Source organism: Benincasa hispida, chromosome 11 (assembly GCF_027475165.1).
Source record: "Benincasa hispida cultivar pf3 chromosome 11, pf3_genome.v1.1, whole genome shotgun sequence".
In the NCBI taxonomy this organism is placed as follows: domain Eukaryota; kingdom Viridiplantae; phylum Streptophyta; class Magnoliopsida; order Cucurbitales; family Cucurbitaceae; genus Benincasa; species Benincasa hispida.
Window position 1 is genome coordinate 29,587,800 of NC_143488.1, and position 16,643 is coordinate 29,604,442.

Below are 16,643 nucleotides of genomic sequence, written 5' to 3' on the forward strand. Positions count from 1 at the left end.
TCCTCCATTCAGAGTGAACACTGATCCTGATGTGGATTTCTTAGAATTCTTATCGGTTTGAAAATCAGAGTCAGTGTATCCCGTAAGGATCAAATCTTTAGTACCATACACAAGCATATAGTTTCTCATTCTCCTAAGCTACTTGAGAATGGCTTTGACTACTGTCCAATGATTAAATTCTAGTTTGGGCTGATATCTACTAAACACTTGAAGGAGATCGGACATGAGGATTTCCATGAGCAGTGGAATGATCGTTCCAAATTCCATTCGTATTTGAACATACACAATTACAATCAAGAAATGGAAACTTACAGGTCATGCACAATACGAAATTACAACATGCTTTACAATAAGATCAAGGGATAAAATATGCATACCTAAGAAGACTCATCTTCAAACTCCCTCGATCATGAACGTTCGTTTAGCCTTCAAGACAACAACACACGAACGCTGGAACACATCACGATCAAACAACAACTACAACACGAACACTGCGAACTCAATGAACGGCCTCCAGAAACCTCGACCTCAGTCGAGTTGAGTATGACACCATCACAATGGCTACTTTGGTATTCCTGATGTGAGAATCCAGAAGTGTGGGATCTATGTGGACATTGTTTGAGAAAGAGACTGGAGGAAGAACAATCGTGTAAATGATTGAGCAAGTGGGAGATGACAACAATCTATCATATAGACGAATGTCCAATCGTTTAACAAAAGCTCCGCGATCGTTTAGCTATTGTCCAACTGAGTGAACTATCATATAGTGTCACTCCACGATCGTTTACCTTGGTATTTCTGTGAGTGAATCCGAGAATAGTAACTTTCTCAAATCTTCTACTAAATTTAGGAAAACATTTTTCCTTTTATCTCACAGTTACCATGAAACCACCAATAACCTCCCACTCAATTGGTTATTAAAGAAAAAGATATATTGCCCAATAAATAATATTACTATAAATATATATGATAACAAACTTACCATACTATATTTATAACCTATAGTTTTAATATTTCATCTCATGAAATATATAAACCATAGTTCTTTTTCTATTTCATGGTACTTAATGTAAATCTTATTTACATTAATCCTCCACTTGATGTATCACATACATCACACCGATCATATCATATATAATCGAATTTTCTCTTGTTAATCTGAACATCTCAAATCAACATCAAAAACTGATTTTCAACTTGAATCCATTGAGCTACCAAGGGGATCGTATGGACCTGTAGCTTGAAGCTTCAACGGTACGTGAATAACTGACTAAACTCTTTAGTCACGGGATCCACAATCCGTTAACTGCCAGACACTTTACTAAAGACCGACACCTGAACTCTCCTTACTAGAGATATATTATGTGTCCATATCAACCAATCAACAGTGCAATAACCCTTCATACATCGCTCGTAAGTACAGTTGGGCCAATAACTGTTATGCCCCTATAGTTATATCTAACTCCGTAAGTCCTCTCTTCCAAAAAGATGTGGCCACTATGTTTAATACCCAGAATCATCCCTTAAGGGAGTAATCTATCTACTTATCCCTGCTTCGGGGAAGGAGTGAATTTCATCTCGTGTAACTGAGTTCCCAGCTCCTAAATCAGACAAGTCCCCAAAAAGGTAGGCATGTTGAGTTGACAATCTGGCCACTCTCACCCATACTAATCAAAAGACCGCCCTCAAAGGCAGAAGTTTCCAAAACACTCAGGATTTAGGTCATGTCACCTGTGGTCATTTAGGTGAGATGTAAGTCTCAAGTATTAATGGCATTATATAAAGAGACTAGTCATCTTGTGGTCCGGTCTTATACAAACTTTTTGTATAGGACAGCCCAGCTCGCATGTCTCCACATGAATGGCTAGGATCTACCATCTGCAGTAGTTCACAATACTTGCAAACGTCTACAAAGCGGGTCGTATCCGTAGTGTCACCAGGATCAGGTATCCCTCCTTAATCATTATACTACATACCTTTTTAGGTTATCACTTTAAGGCATGATCCACTTGTATATCTCATATACATGCTTAAGTTTACATACAATAATCATGGAGCTTTGTTTATTGGATATGAGTAAATGCAAATAAAATAACTCTTATTTTATTCATAATAATGTGTACATATTAGAAACTACGAGACTCCGGGAGAATTAGGAAACCAATCCCAACAATCTCCCACTTGTCCTAATGCTTTGGGAGACTAATATACAATATATGATAAAATACAAGTACAATATACAATAAACCAGGGCATACATTATACCCCAATATCATCTCCCACTTGCCCTAGACAAGATGCCACATATCCTGCAGACCCAAACTCTCCAGGTGACCCTCGAACACTTTAGTTGTGAGAGCCTTTGTAAATGGATCAACAACATTGTGCTCCGATGCGATCTTCGTGACTATCACATCACTGCCATGCACAATCTCCCTGATCAAATGATATTTTTGCTCTACAATATGTTTGGTTATTGATATCTGATTCCCTAATAATTGTATTAAATAATTTAATATGTTTGCTTATTGATATTTGATACCCTAATGGTTGTATTAAAAATTTTAATATGTTTGCTAATTGATGCCGGATGGATTATCGATGTACTCTACAATTATGATATACCATTGATAGAGTAAAAAAATTGACCTGTTAATGAACTTTTGATATACCTACAACTATGCTTTTGTAATTCACATAAGAGTGTCAATCATTTCATTGATCACTATGAAACACAACTATTAGAAGCTTAACCATACTACATAATACAACAAAAGTATAAAAATTAAATTAATGAGAATTCACATTACCGCAAACAAAAAACACCAAAATTATATATTTGTGGATTAATATACAAAATATAAGATATATTAGATATGCAACTGATATATAACTATCTCATTCTAATTTCGTACTATAATAAATCATTCTAATTTCTAACAACTTCGCGAACAATAACACAAAATCTCCTATCCTAATCCCAAACACTTAATTTACGTACTCAAACTATAAATAAAGGAGTACATATATAGAATTTAAATCCAAAAGGTAGCACCGCAAATAATGTAGTATACTATAGGATTGTTACTAGATAAATCACCATCACAGAATCTCGAATTGAATATTCAGTAAGTAGTTCATATAAATCATAAGAAATTGGAAGCTAATTGTTAATGTTTAAGAAATTGGAATCTAAGTGAAATGCAATGGTGTGATGGTACGTTACAGAAGTTAAGAAATCCATTAAATAAAAAATTGAACTAAATGAAGAAATCAGCCTAGAGATCAGGAAGTAGAAAAAGAACCAATCAATTAAACTGAAAAAAATGCACAAAAGTTTTTGAGATTGGAAAATTTTGCGATATTTGGCAAGTCGAAGAACCCTAACTACATATGTAATTTTCCCAATTGGTTTTGCTACAAATGTAATTCCACTTTTTTATTGGTACAAAAGATTTCGCAAAATAAAACGGATAATTTCGCAGAGACAAGAAAAGCCGCCTCCCTCCCGCATCCCGTCCCTTAAACATCGTTGATTTGAAGGAAGAGGGAGAAGTGAGATCACTATGAAACCAAAAAAGTTGATTAAAACTTTGGAATGAAGTTGTATTTGGCACTAATCAAAACAATTAGTGTAATTAAACTTTAATAATCTCCACGTAGTATGTAATAATTTGTATGAGAGAATGATAGGAAAGAAAAAGGGTAATGGCATAACTGTTGCTTAAAACAACAGGGTGTTTGTGGCATTTGGAAGATACAAATTGGAGAAATAGAGAGATAAGAGAAACACGTGAGAGAGGTGTGCGGATTCCCGTGATGGGCAGAGGCGGCCATACGCAAAGACCACAAACAAAGTGTGTGTTTACCTTATAAATTAATGAAAGCTTTTGTGTGTACACAACACAAACTTCTTACTTCTCTCACGGGTTTTTCATCCTTCTTCCATCCTATTCTTCTCCACCTACATTTTTTTTTCAATATTCTCTCATGGGAACTTTTCTCGTACCCGAAAAATGTCAAACTATTTATATAGATAATAATAATAAAAAAAGAACAAATATTGATAGACTTCTATCAGCGTCTATCAGTTTCCGTCACAGAAAGACTCAATCACTTGCTACCGTTACTCTTCAGTTTTCTGTTGAGTTCTATCCTGCATTGATAGACTTCTATCAACTTCTATCAAACAAGATTAATTTTTTATTTTTATTTTGTACTAGCTTCCCTTATTTTTCTATTTTTTGAAATCCTCCTCTAATTTTCTATTTATCTTACTTTTGATCCAATTTCTCTCTCTTTTTTCTAGCCTTTTCCTTTGAATTTTGGAATTATACTTTTTGTTCAACTACTACACCCATCTCTAAGTGAATCTGATAATTATCTACGGATATATTTGGGAGTAATTTTGGTATGATTAATTGATTTTAGAAAAATCTAAAAATTGTTTAAAATTCTTTTTTCAACAATTAGTTGAGAGGTGATCCTTGATGAAAAGATCGACAAGAATTGCTCTAATTTTATTCCTTTATTAAAATACTGAATTTACCATTGTATTTAATAATAACCTTTTGCCCTTTTTAAATAATTTCTCAAATAGAAAATGTCATTTTTTTTTATAATTCTAAAATCACTTTTAAAACTAAACATAATAATTCAAAATCATTTTTAAATGCTTGAAACCAAACATTAATATACTTCTATGAAAATCAACTATACTTGATTCTCTTTTTCAAAAATTACTATTTTAATTATCACAATGTACTAATTAGTTGGACCATAAAGACTAAGTGATACTAGAAACTAACTAACGAGGAGAGTTATTTAATTAGGTGAGACCCAAAACCCATTTATTCTAGGAGTGAATTAAGGGAAGTCGCATAGCCCAAATGGATTGGGGCACAACACTTAACAATTCCAATAGAGTTATATTAAGAAGCGATAGAACATCAAATATTATTCGATATTGTTGTTACATTTTTTGCTTTTATGAGTTTCGGCTTATACATGAGAAAATTAAAATATTTTTTTGTCCTTAAATTATATTAAAAGAAAAATTACTTTCAGTGACATATAAAATCTGTTATTCAAATCAATAAAATGCTGTTAAAATTATTAGCAACAATCGTCGATGTATACGTCACAACAATCACTTAATAATATGTTTCAATGACATTTTAACCATGCTCCGCTAAAATGTAATATTTGACATTTTAACCATGCTTTGCTAAAATGTAATATTTAGTGTCGTTGACGCATTACTAAAAGTTCATTTTTAACAACTCACTCTATGTCGCTATTTGTTTGATACAACAACATTCTAAGTTTGTCTCTAAGAATGTATTCTTAGCATCATCATGTAAGTTTGTTGTTGAAAGTAGATTCTTGGTCATTGTAAGCATTATTTTGTCATTGGTATATTTTGTGCCACTATAAATTTCAAGTTATTTTTTTAGAATTAATTTACTGACGTTCTATAAAATGTTACTAAAATAATTAATAACATAACGTCCAATATAATGTGTTAACCTGTTGCAAAAAATTTAAAACACAATTATCTTTCAAACAATTTAAAAATTAACTATTCATTAAATTTAATTAAACAAAAATAAAATAAAATAAAGTAAAAGTGAAGGTAATTTCAAGCAATAATCATAGTTTTTCGTATATTCACAACCAGAAAAACTTACATTCGTAAGAACAAATTCTATTTAAGGAAACAAAAACAAAAACAAAAACATTAACAATAATAAAGAAGAGGTAAATTAGTATTCTCACAATTTATAGTTTGACAATCAATGTGATATAAGTCATTACCAAATATAGTAGGTAAAAATAATGAAAAATACTACATAGCTATGTCTACTTTCCATATAAACCAAATTACAAATATGCATGGAAGCACACGACATCGAACAATAGATTCTTAATTCAATATGATCAAAGAATCTACTTATTCAAGAAAGAAGAAACTGCCTCAATTTATTGTGTTATATAAGAAAGGAAAATTCTTTACTTATCGAGTAACATTCATTGATATAGAAGGTTGGTTCTAGAATTTAGAGTAACCCCAATCTTTTCAAACAAAAGAGTTAACATATTGAAAAGAACATCATGAAATTTTCATAAAATTACACTGACCAGAGTTGTCAAAGGACTTGGGTAAACAATATGTAGGGCGCACCAAAATTTTAAGAAGAAAGGAATGGTAGAACTTCCCAGTTTGAGCAAACACGGAATTTAAAAATCGATTCCAACACATAACATTACACATTTATTGAGATGTTTGTCAAGCATGATTCTCTCTCATTTATCTTAGATATTTTGAATTGTAATAGAAACCATAAAGTTGTAACAAGAAGATATATAAGCCACATGTTCCTTAATTATCAAAATGGAAATAAAGAAAAATAATAATAATAACTCAGACCTATTTTCCAAACAAAAACAAAACAATTAATCGATATTCGTGAAAATGGATGTTAGCTCTCGAAAAGAACTAATTTTATGCCTCTAGTCTCACTTGCTTGTTAGGTTTAATGTGGTTAATTATCTATTTTTGTAGGAACTTGAGCAATTCATGCATTCCGAAGTTTTACAAGTCGTTCAAAATTATTTTGGAGCTATTGGGAGTGATATCGAGCACTCGAACTTCAAAGGATGTGAAAAGACCAGTTTTCCCCTAAGGAGGTTGGCGTAATGGCCCTATGCTCGACGTCACGCTTGATGCGAAGTTCCAGTAGGCTCTTCAAGGTGAGAGCGTCACGACACTCTGAATATTGATGGACAGGACATGCGTGTTGACTGCCACTACATCCCTTCCTTGTGCTTCGACAAGGGGTAATAGCGTCGCGGCCCTGTCATTTTTTTAGGGATTTTAGGATGTGGGATTGCAATAGAGGTCAAAGTCCCTCCCAAAATTCTTCCTCCCCCTTGTATTTTTAACATCTTTGAGCTTAGGTTTTTAATTTCTTTTGGGTTATAATCAAAGGATGGATGCTCCTGCTCTTCATCTTTTCCATGAGTTGTTTAGGTAAGGATTTCTCTTGTTTTGGGAGCAAGAACCTAGTAATTTTGTGAGACCTATTGATGAATGAACTATGCATTTAGTTTTATGTTTTCTTCGAATCTTGTTTATATTGGATTGACTCTCTCTTCATGGACGTATTTCTATGCTAATCGATTTAGGCTTGCACACTTCCTTAATTGTTGGTCTTGCTTGAATTAGGAATGTAGTTTCACTATGAACCTTGAGTGTATGCTTAACCTAGATTCAAAGATAAATTAATTAGTTAATTAGGCTATCTAATTGATTAGTCACATAATGAAGCTTTAGAATGTAATGCACTTGTTTTAGTCGTATATGGATGCTTTCAAACCTAATAGGACCTAAAGCATATAGTTCAATTGGGGATTAAGCTTTAATTGATGATAGGACGCTTGCTTGATTTAACCCAACGATTCAACTACCTGTAGCGTTATTGAGTTTGGTTAGATTGCATAAGTCATTGTGCACAAATGAATCGAATGCATGTTTTGAAGGATTCGAATCTTCAGTAGAAGCACGTGATCGCCTTTATGTCAGTGAATTCATTTTGGAAAGAAACTCAAAACACAGAAATAACGGAATAAGGATAAACATAAACATAAAGCACGCTATCTAAATATATATAGAGAAAAGGGAAAAACCATTCTTCATGTACTCCTCTCCGAAATCATGAACATTCCTCAACGTGTTGGGTTTTATTCCCTAAAACTCGTACATAGTAAATGTAATAATTGAATGTAATCAATAAAGAGTTATCGATGTTATTTCAATAAGTGTTATTGATTGTGTTGTATGCGTTGTCTTTATAACCCTAAATCCAATAAACTATCATCCTAGGCTGTCTTATGAGTTTTTAATTGTATGTGAAGAGATACAGGGATCAATGTTCAAGATACAGCCTAAAGGGTCTATAGTATAAGAATAAGACCGGATACCTTATTTTGGTGATACTATGGATACGCCTCACTTTATATTTGATACAAATACAATGATCCAATGCGTTTGTGTAGGTGACATGCGAGTGGAGGTATCCTATGCAATGAGTTTCCATAAGATCGTACTGCGAAATAGTAACCACTAGATGTAAGACTGTTGACTAGTTAGGTTTCTATTTCAACAGGATGATATGGACAACTTAGTCTTAATTCTGAGTGTATTATGAACTTCTGTTCACGAGGTATTGTCCTTTAATTTGTATGGGCGAACGTGGCCCGTTTGTCGACTCAATAAGCCTACCATTTTGGGACAAGACCTAGAGGGAAGCCGAGACTATAAAAATGCAAGATGAATTTCACTCATTCCCAACTTTAAGGTAAGTAGATGAGTGATCCCTGACGTGGTCCCGACTTCTAATCACGAGGGATTATCCTTTGATTTGTATGGGTGAGAGTGGCCCACTTGCTGACTCAATAAGCCTACCATTTTGGGAACAAGTCCGAAAGGGGAGTTGAGAGTATGATATTACGAGATGGATTTCACTCATTCTCGACTTTAGGGTAGGTAGATGAATGTTTCGTTAAGTGGTGTCTTCAGGACTTGAACGAAAGAACCGACCCGCTCACTCGCCTGAGAGGGATTTCTGTTTAATGGTTGGACCATAAACAATTTTTTCATTAGAGGAGCACTGATACTTAAGGATGTAGAGATAACCTAGGGGTAAAATGGTAATTTGACCTAGCTGATGTCGTTGAAGACTAACTTGTCGTTATTAGTCTATATCCGTGGACACAAAAATATATTTGAAGTGAGAAGAGTGCAACTGTGGGTCTTTAGTGGAGTGTATTCCGTAGTTAATGAATATTGATTAATTTGGTTAATGAGTTTAGCCCATTAATCTGATATCGTCGGAGATTTTGATCTGTAGGTCATGAGGTCATCTTCCTAGCTCATAAAGGGAATTGAGGTAACTATGTCTTGAATAGAGTTTGAAATGTTCAAATTCATTTAGGGAAATAATATAATATTAAACTTTATAATATAAATTAAATTTTGAATAAGATTCAAAACTAATTTATGGGAGAATTAAATATTTGAAGGAGTTCAAATATTAATTTAATGTGAATTAGATTCATATTAGAATTATAGATTAAAACTAATGTGTATTTGATTTACCTTAAAATTATAGGTTATGAGAGAAATACAACCGAGTATGATTAATTTGTAGGTTAAATCAAATATTTAATATTTAATTTCATAGTTATTTAATTAGTGAATTAAATAGGGGTTGTTATCAAATATAGAAAAATGAACCAAAATATTTAAAAATAATAGCAAAATATCACAATCTATCTGTGATAGATAGCAATAGACAATCATAGACTACTATTTGTGTATATCATGACACCGATGGACATAGTAGTTTATCACTATCTATCATGGTCTATCACAGATAAACTATGATATTTGGCTATTAGTTGTAAATATTTTAGCAGTTTTGTCATTTAAAATAATGTTTCATTAAATAATTATTTACTTTAATGCGATTTGATTTGATTAAATTAATTAAATTAAAACCATAGGTTATATGAGAGATGTTTCATTTAAATATTATTTAAGCAGAAGCATTAAATAAATAAAATTTAACTGATTATTAAATTAATTAATTAAAACAATTTATTTAGTATTAAATAAAAATTAACTCCCACGTAGAGAGTTAATAGAAACGTGGGATGACTTCCACATTTCACCCTTTCTCTTTTGATTATAATCCTAATTTTTTTTTTTTATGAATGCAGGTGATTGTTTTTCGGCTCACACAGAACGATTTTGTGAACATACTTTCTCTCCAAAAAAATTCTCCTTCTTTCTTCCTATATTCATTTGGTTCTCACAAACCATTTTTATCTCAATTCACAGAGAATATGAGGGGAACTTTTTGGTGTGTTCATATGAGGGAAACTTTTTGGTGTGTTCATGAAATCCTGATTGAAGAATTGGCAAATTCATTCAGTGCTCAATACCTACAAAATAGGATAATTAACATATAAATCCATTAATAAGCCTAAATTAAACTAGGAATTATAGCTTTTTTTAGAGCTATCACATAGTAAGTGAGAGAATGACACATGTCAATGTATCCTATGGTCTCCTCCATTAGGTTGCACTATGAGATTCCTATGGTCTGTATCCTGGAGCAACTATCCCTTTGAAGAGCCTAATTATAGGGTTTGGAACAACTCAAGCTTTAATAATGGATAGGGTTTCTTAGATTAATATTCAACGGTTGTATTTTCTTTTGGTAGCCTATTGAAGCTTACCTCAAGATCCAAAAATGGTAGGGTCATACTTATGGAATGAATTAAGCTAGTTAATGAATCTTTGACCGAAAAATGGTAGTTAAGAACCATAAGAATAAGAGTATTCTAGTATTAGTAATTAGTTGAGATTGTCTCAATTTAGGGGAGGGGTAACTGATCACCCTTTGATGGTTATTGCTCTAAACCTCTGAAGTATCATTGCAAAAACTAAAACAATAGTTTAATTAGTGGTTTGTGATTGTTTGTTTTTGCTTATGATCGTTGGACAAAGGCTAAGACAAGACAAGTCTATATTTTGGCTAGGCTGTCTAACGTTCTTACTAAGAAACATGAGGCCATGATCACTGCGTGTCAGATCATGGAGTCCCTCAAAATATGTTTGGACAACCACCCTCTCATATCCGGCATGAGGCCTTCGAGTACATTTATAATGTGCAAATGAAGGTAGGTTCGTTAGTAAGAGAACAGGTTCTCGACCTGATGGTTCACTTCAATGACGTCGTAATGAACAAGACAATCATTGACGAGCATAGTCAAATGTCTTTTATTTTGGAATCTCTTCCAAAGAGTTTCCTCTAATTCTACAACAATGCGGTTATGAGTAAACTAGAGTATGCCTTGACTACCCTTCTGAATGAGTTACGGATTTCTCAATCTCTTATGAAATACAAGGGATTGATAAAAGGAGAGGCAAATATTGCCAATTCCAATAAGTTCTATAAGGCTTCATCCTCTATAACTAAGTTTGTTCCCTCTTCTTCTGGTTCTAAGAAGACCCAGAAAAAGAAAGGAGGGAAGGGAAAGACTCCCGCTACTAGCAAAGGCAAAGACAAGGCCAAAGTGGTTGACAAGGGCAAGTGCTTCCACGAAAATATTGATGGTCACTGGAAATGCAATTATGCTAAGTATCTCACCGAGAAGAAGAAAGAGAGAGAAGGTAAATATAATTTATTGGTTCTAGAAACTTGTTTAGTGGAAAAGAACCATAATACCTGAATACTTAATGCGAGAGCCACTAATTATATTTGTTCTTCTATACAGGGAATTAGTTCCTTTTAGCAACTCGAGGAGGGTGAAATGATGCTCAAGATTGGAATGGGAGATGTCATTTCAGCTCGTGCAGTAGAAGCTGTTAAGTTGTTTTTTAGAAATAGATACTTAATTTTTTAAAACTCAAAGGAATCTTGTATCTATTTCTTGTTTAATTGAACAATCATATTCTATTTCTTTTTCATTCAATGAAGCGTTCACTATGAAAAATGGTATGACTATTTATTCAACTAAATTAGAAAATAACTAATATGTGTTAATACCAAATGAAGCAAAAGCACTTTTAAATTATGAGATGTTTAAAACAAGAAATACTCAGATAAAAAGGTAAAGAATTTCTCCAAGTAACCATAATACTTATTTTTGGCATTTGAGATTAGGTCATATGAGTCTCGATAGGATCATGAGATTGGCAAAGAATGGATTTCAAAGGGAGTTAGAAGATGATTCATTGCCTTTATGTGAATCTTGTCTTGAAGGAAAATGACTAAAAGACCTTTTAGTGGAAAAGATTATAGAGCCAAAAGAACCCTTAGAGCTCATACATTTAGATCTTTGTGGTCCAATGAATGTAAAAGCTCAAGAAGAGTACGAATACTTTAGCTCTTTCATAGATGAATGTTCGAGGTATGGTTACTTATACCTAATGGAACATAATTATGAAGCCCTTGAAAAGTTCAAGAAGTATAGGATAAAGTTGAAAACCTGTTAGGTAAAACGATTAAAACACTATGATCGAATTGGGGTGGAGAGTGCATGGATTTAGCATTCCAAGACTATATGATAGAACTGTTGGGTTTTGTGTCCTAAAACTCGCAATTTGTAAAGTTAAACACATTCTATTATAAATAAATATGTTATTCAACATTTCTTCAATAAAGTTGTTATTGAATCTTTAAATTGCAATCATATAGTCTAAATCCAATAAACTAAGATCCATGGGTATTTCATGAATACTTAAACTTTAAGTAGAGACATAAAAATGAATCAAGTTCGAGTAAATAGCAAAAATGTTCTATAGTATATGAATAAGGTTAGGTGCCTTGTTCATGTAACACTATTAGATACGTCATACTCTGTATTGATTACAAGTTGTTGTAAATGTACTACAAACGAAATGATCCTGATTCGTTCATGTATTGACATGAGGAGTGGGGGCGTACTATGCAATGAATTTTCATAAGATCGGATGAAAAAATAAGTAACTCTTACTTTATAACGTTGTTTATTGTTTAAGAATGACTATTTCGCTTCGATGACTTGGGAAACTCGATCTTAATCCTAAGCTAACTATGAACTCTTATTTATTCAGAATTATCCTTAGATTTGCATAGGTGAGTGATAACTGGTAGAAATACAAGTTATTACAACACAAAAATAAATAAAACAATGAGAGAATGCGATGGTAAAATAGACAATATCATGTTTGAAAGCGCTACACTGAAAGGAATTGCGATCGCAAGTGCTCATTGCATAAAAGCAGCCGATTTACCTATTTTGTGCAGGTACAATGCGACGACGTGTATGAAATTGCAATCCAAAGGCATAGTGCATCAGCACGCTTGAAGATTGCGATCGCAAGTCATGCGATCGTGAGAAGTTTCTTAAAAAGGTGGCCGCATAAAGACCTGGCATCAAGGCGACAACATAATAAATCATGATGGAACAGAAAGCTGATAACGGTCGATTCCGAATTTAGTTGACAAGCCATTAAAAGTCACACTGTAGTAAGTACAATCAACTTTCGGCACAACATAGTAGAGGAATTAATGCCACCCATCATTGAAATCATTAGCAAGAAAGGTTGCTTCACCTTGAAATCTATAAATACTGAAGGCCACCAGTGTAAAAGAGGGAGAGAGGCAGTCAGTTAGTCTGTTCACGCACATACTCATACATATACATAGAGGACGGAGAGAAAAAGGAGACGAGGAAGCCGAGAGATCATTCCCAGACAAATTGAGAGACTGTCCGAAAGCAATACAAAGGACAGAGGGCCAACACTTGCGAGAGCAAAAATCCACAACTAGAACAAAGTTAAAGTGATAAAGAGCAGTCTAAAAGACCATGGGAAGCAAGACATTGCTTACTAGGCTTGTTTTCTCTCAAATCCATTTTTTATTTTGAATTCAGTACTTTATTTGCAGAAAACGGAAATCTCATTTCAATCTATGTTCAATCTCTCCATACCACGCATGCGTAGCTAAATTTCTGAATGGGTTGAGAAGTACTTAGCTAGCTTGACTTAAGATTTACATATTATACGATCATCTTGTCTTATGTATGCATCATTCATCATTTGGACATACTTGAGGGAGTAGTCTAAAGATAGAATCTAGGCTTGAGAGAGTCAGATTAGAATCTAGCCTTGAGAGAATCGGATTAGAATCGCATAAGCAATAAATAGAAACTTAGACATAAGTTCTATTGCTATTTACACATCACCGCCCTAGAAATAGGAATGATTGTATGCAGTCACTTTGTTTTATGTGTGCATCATTCATCATCACATAGGCAAGAGTTGAGGCATAGAACTAAGTCCTATCGACTGTTTCGCATACACATCGCATGCATCCTAGAAATAGGAATTATGGCATTCTGCATTGAGAAATGACGTGCTGTTATTTGTGTCTAGCATGATCGCATAACTTCTGCACAATCTTAGGAAATGTTAGCTAAACCCCTTCTCAACCCCTTCATCGCATACTCATTGTAAATCTACGCTTTCATCACTCTGCATTCAACTCCGTCGCATAGGAAAAATCTCACTTAAAACACTATCCACTTCATTTATTTACCACCACAATAGAATCGAAGAGTCTGTCGCATATTTACTTAGTAGTCCCTATGTTCGACCCTGGACTTACCTAGAAACCTAAGAAGGCTTATACTTTGGCTTTGTTAGGAAAACATGCATGGTCACCGCATAACACACATCACCACAAACTCACACCATAACACATCACAAAATCTACGCATCAAGTTTTTTGGTGTTGTTGCTCGGGACTACGGTATATATTGTGCTAACAGCAAACCTCTTTGATTTTCTTTGCAGCTTTCAACCTCTGTGCATTGCCATTCGTTCGGTAAGGGAAGAAGCAAGTGTCGCATGAGCAAATGACACGCTCCTGAGCCCAACTACGACCCAGAGATCGAAATAACATTTCGTAGAAGACAGAGAAACATACGTCGACAATAAGGAAGAACTCATAGAATGGCTGAACAACCGGAAGAACGAGCCGCGAATGCAAATAACATAATGAAAAATCTTATCCTACTGAAAAATGATTGCAATAGACCCATCTGGGACTATGCGTCACCAAAACTGTATGATTTCTCCCTAGGAATCATGAGGCCAGCTCTAGATGGATCGAGGTTTGAGATAAAGCCAGTAATGTTACAAATGATCTAGACAGTAGGATAGTTCGGTGGATGGTGTGGTGAAGATCTACACACCCATCTCCGAAGCTTCATTGAAATTTGTAACACTTTTGTGTTCCCTAATATCTGTGCTGAAGAAGTTTGACTCACGCTATTTTTCATTTTCGTTATGCAATAAAGTAAGAAAATGGGCATACTCTCTCGAACCAGGAGAGATAACTTCATGGGAACAGGTTGTGGAGAAGTTTATGAAGAACTATTTCCCTCCTATAGAGAATGCCAGAAGAAGGAAGTTAATCACAAACTTTGAACAAGAAGAAGATGAATCGCTCATTGACGCATGGGTGAGGTTTAAGAGATTAGTGCGCGACTGCCCACACAATTGATTACCAGACTACCTCCAGATGGAGATTTTCTATCATGGGCTAAATCCTGCATCGCAGATAGCTGCCAATGCGAAAGTAGTAGACCGTCTACTAGATAAGACTTATGATGAGGCAAAGAACATTCTTGATCGCATATCGAAAAACCATGAGGATAGGCAAGAAAGTGATCAACGAGTAAAACCCAGAGAAGGTAACGCAAATAATGGTGCCATTGCATCTTTGCAAAATCAGATGAATGTGATGATAAATTTGTTACAAGGCATCGCAATCAACAATCCCGAAGCACAAAGTGAGAAATTCAACGCAATAGAACAGACAAGCACCAACTGTGCTACATGTGGAGAATCACATGTGGTTGAAGAGTGTCCACGGAACCCGCAGTCAATCTACTTTATCAAGAACAACCCTTTCTCAAATGCGTACAACCCCGGGTGGAGAAACCACCCTAATTTTGCTTGGAAAAATAACCAACAACAAAGTTGCCAACCTATGGCACAAAAAGAAGGACCACTAGGATTTTTCCAAAAAACTAATGGTCAACAACAACAAGAAATCAGCAGCTCTCAAGCACCGCCATCATCCTCTCTGGAGAACCTGTTAAAATAATACATTGAAAAGAATGAGATGGTTCTCTAGAACCAGGTGACTTCCATCTGCAATATAGAAATCCAAATAGGACAGATTGCGGGAGAGCTAAAAAATAGACCGCAGGGGACGCTTCCAAGCTCAACTGAGCTCCCACACAACCCGGGGAACACAGGGAAAGAACACTACCAAGCAGTCACCCTGTGAAGTGGAAACACGACGGTGGAAGTCAAGAAGGACCCTAGCAAGACCGATCCAAATAAGATGGAATCAAAGAAATCGTTGACACAAAATGAGTCAAAAGATCCCGAGATTATGGAACCTGATGTTGCGACCACCTCTAAGCCTCCGGGCCATGGAACAGTGAAAGTACAGTTACCTCCATTCCCTTAAAGGCTGAAAAAGAAGCAAAGCGATGAAGGTAAATATCATCGCTTCCTAGAAATATTAAAACAACTACACATCAATATTCCATTTGCAGAAGCGATAAAACAGATGCCGAAATATGCCAAGTTTTTTAAGGATATGGTGTCAATGAAAAGAAGCACAGGAAAATTTGCTACGGTGGCATTAACACAAAAATCAAACACTATAATCCCATTGAAGATGCGTGACCCAGGCAGCTTTACAATACCATGCTCAACAGGAGGGATCTACATCGGTCAAGCGTTATGCGATCTTGGGGCAAGCATAAATTTAATGCCCCTTTCAATCTTTAAAAAATTGAATATAGGACAGTTGACACCTACGACGGTGACTCTCCAGCTTGCAGACAGGTCCCTAGTTCACCCTGAAGGAAAGTTGAAGGATGTCTTGGTCACAATCGATAAATTCATTCTACCAGCAGACTTCATCATTCTAGATTATGAGGCGGACAAAGATGTGCCAATCATATTGGGATTACCATTCTTGTCTACTGGTCATGCTCAAATAGAT

The 16,643-nt window shown here is 34.7% G+C and overlaps 1 non-coding gene across 1 annotated transcript; it reads right to left on the reverse strand.

The window, feature by feature from the left end:
- Positions 1-15,017: 15,017 nt before the first annotated feature.
- LOC120092302 (small nucleolar RNA R71) lies at positions 15,018-15,124 on the reverse strand. Its single transcript, XR_005486009.1, has one exon. It is a non-coding gene; the product is annotated as a small nucleolar RNA R71 (small nucleolar RNA).
- Positions 15,125-16,643: the final 1,519 nt, after the last annotated feature.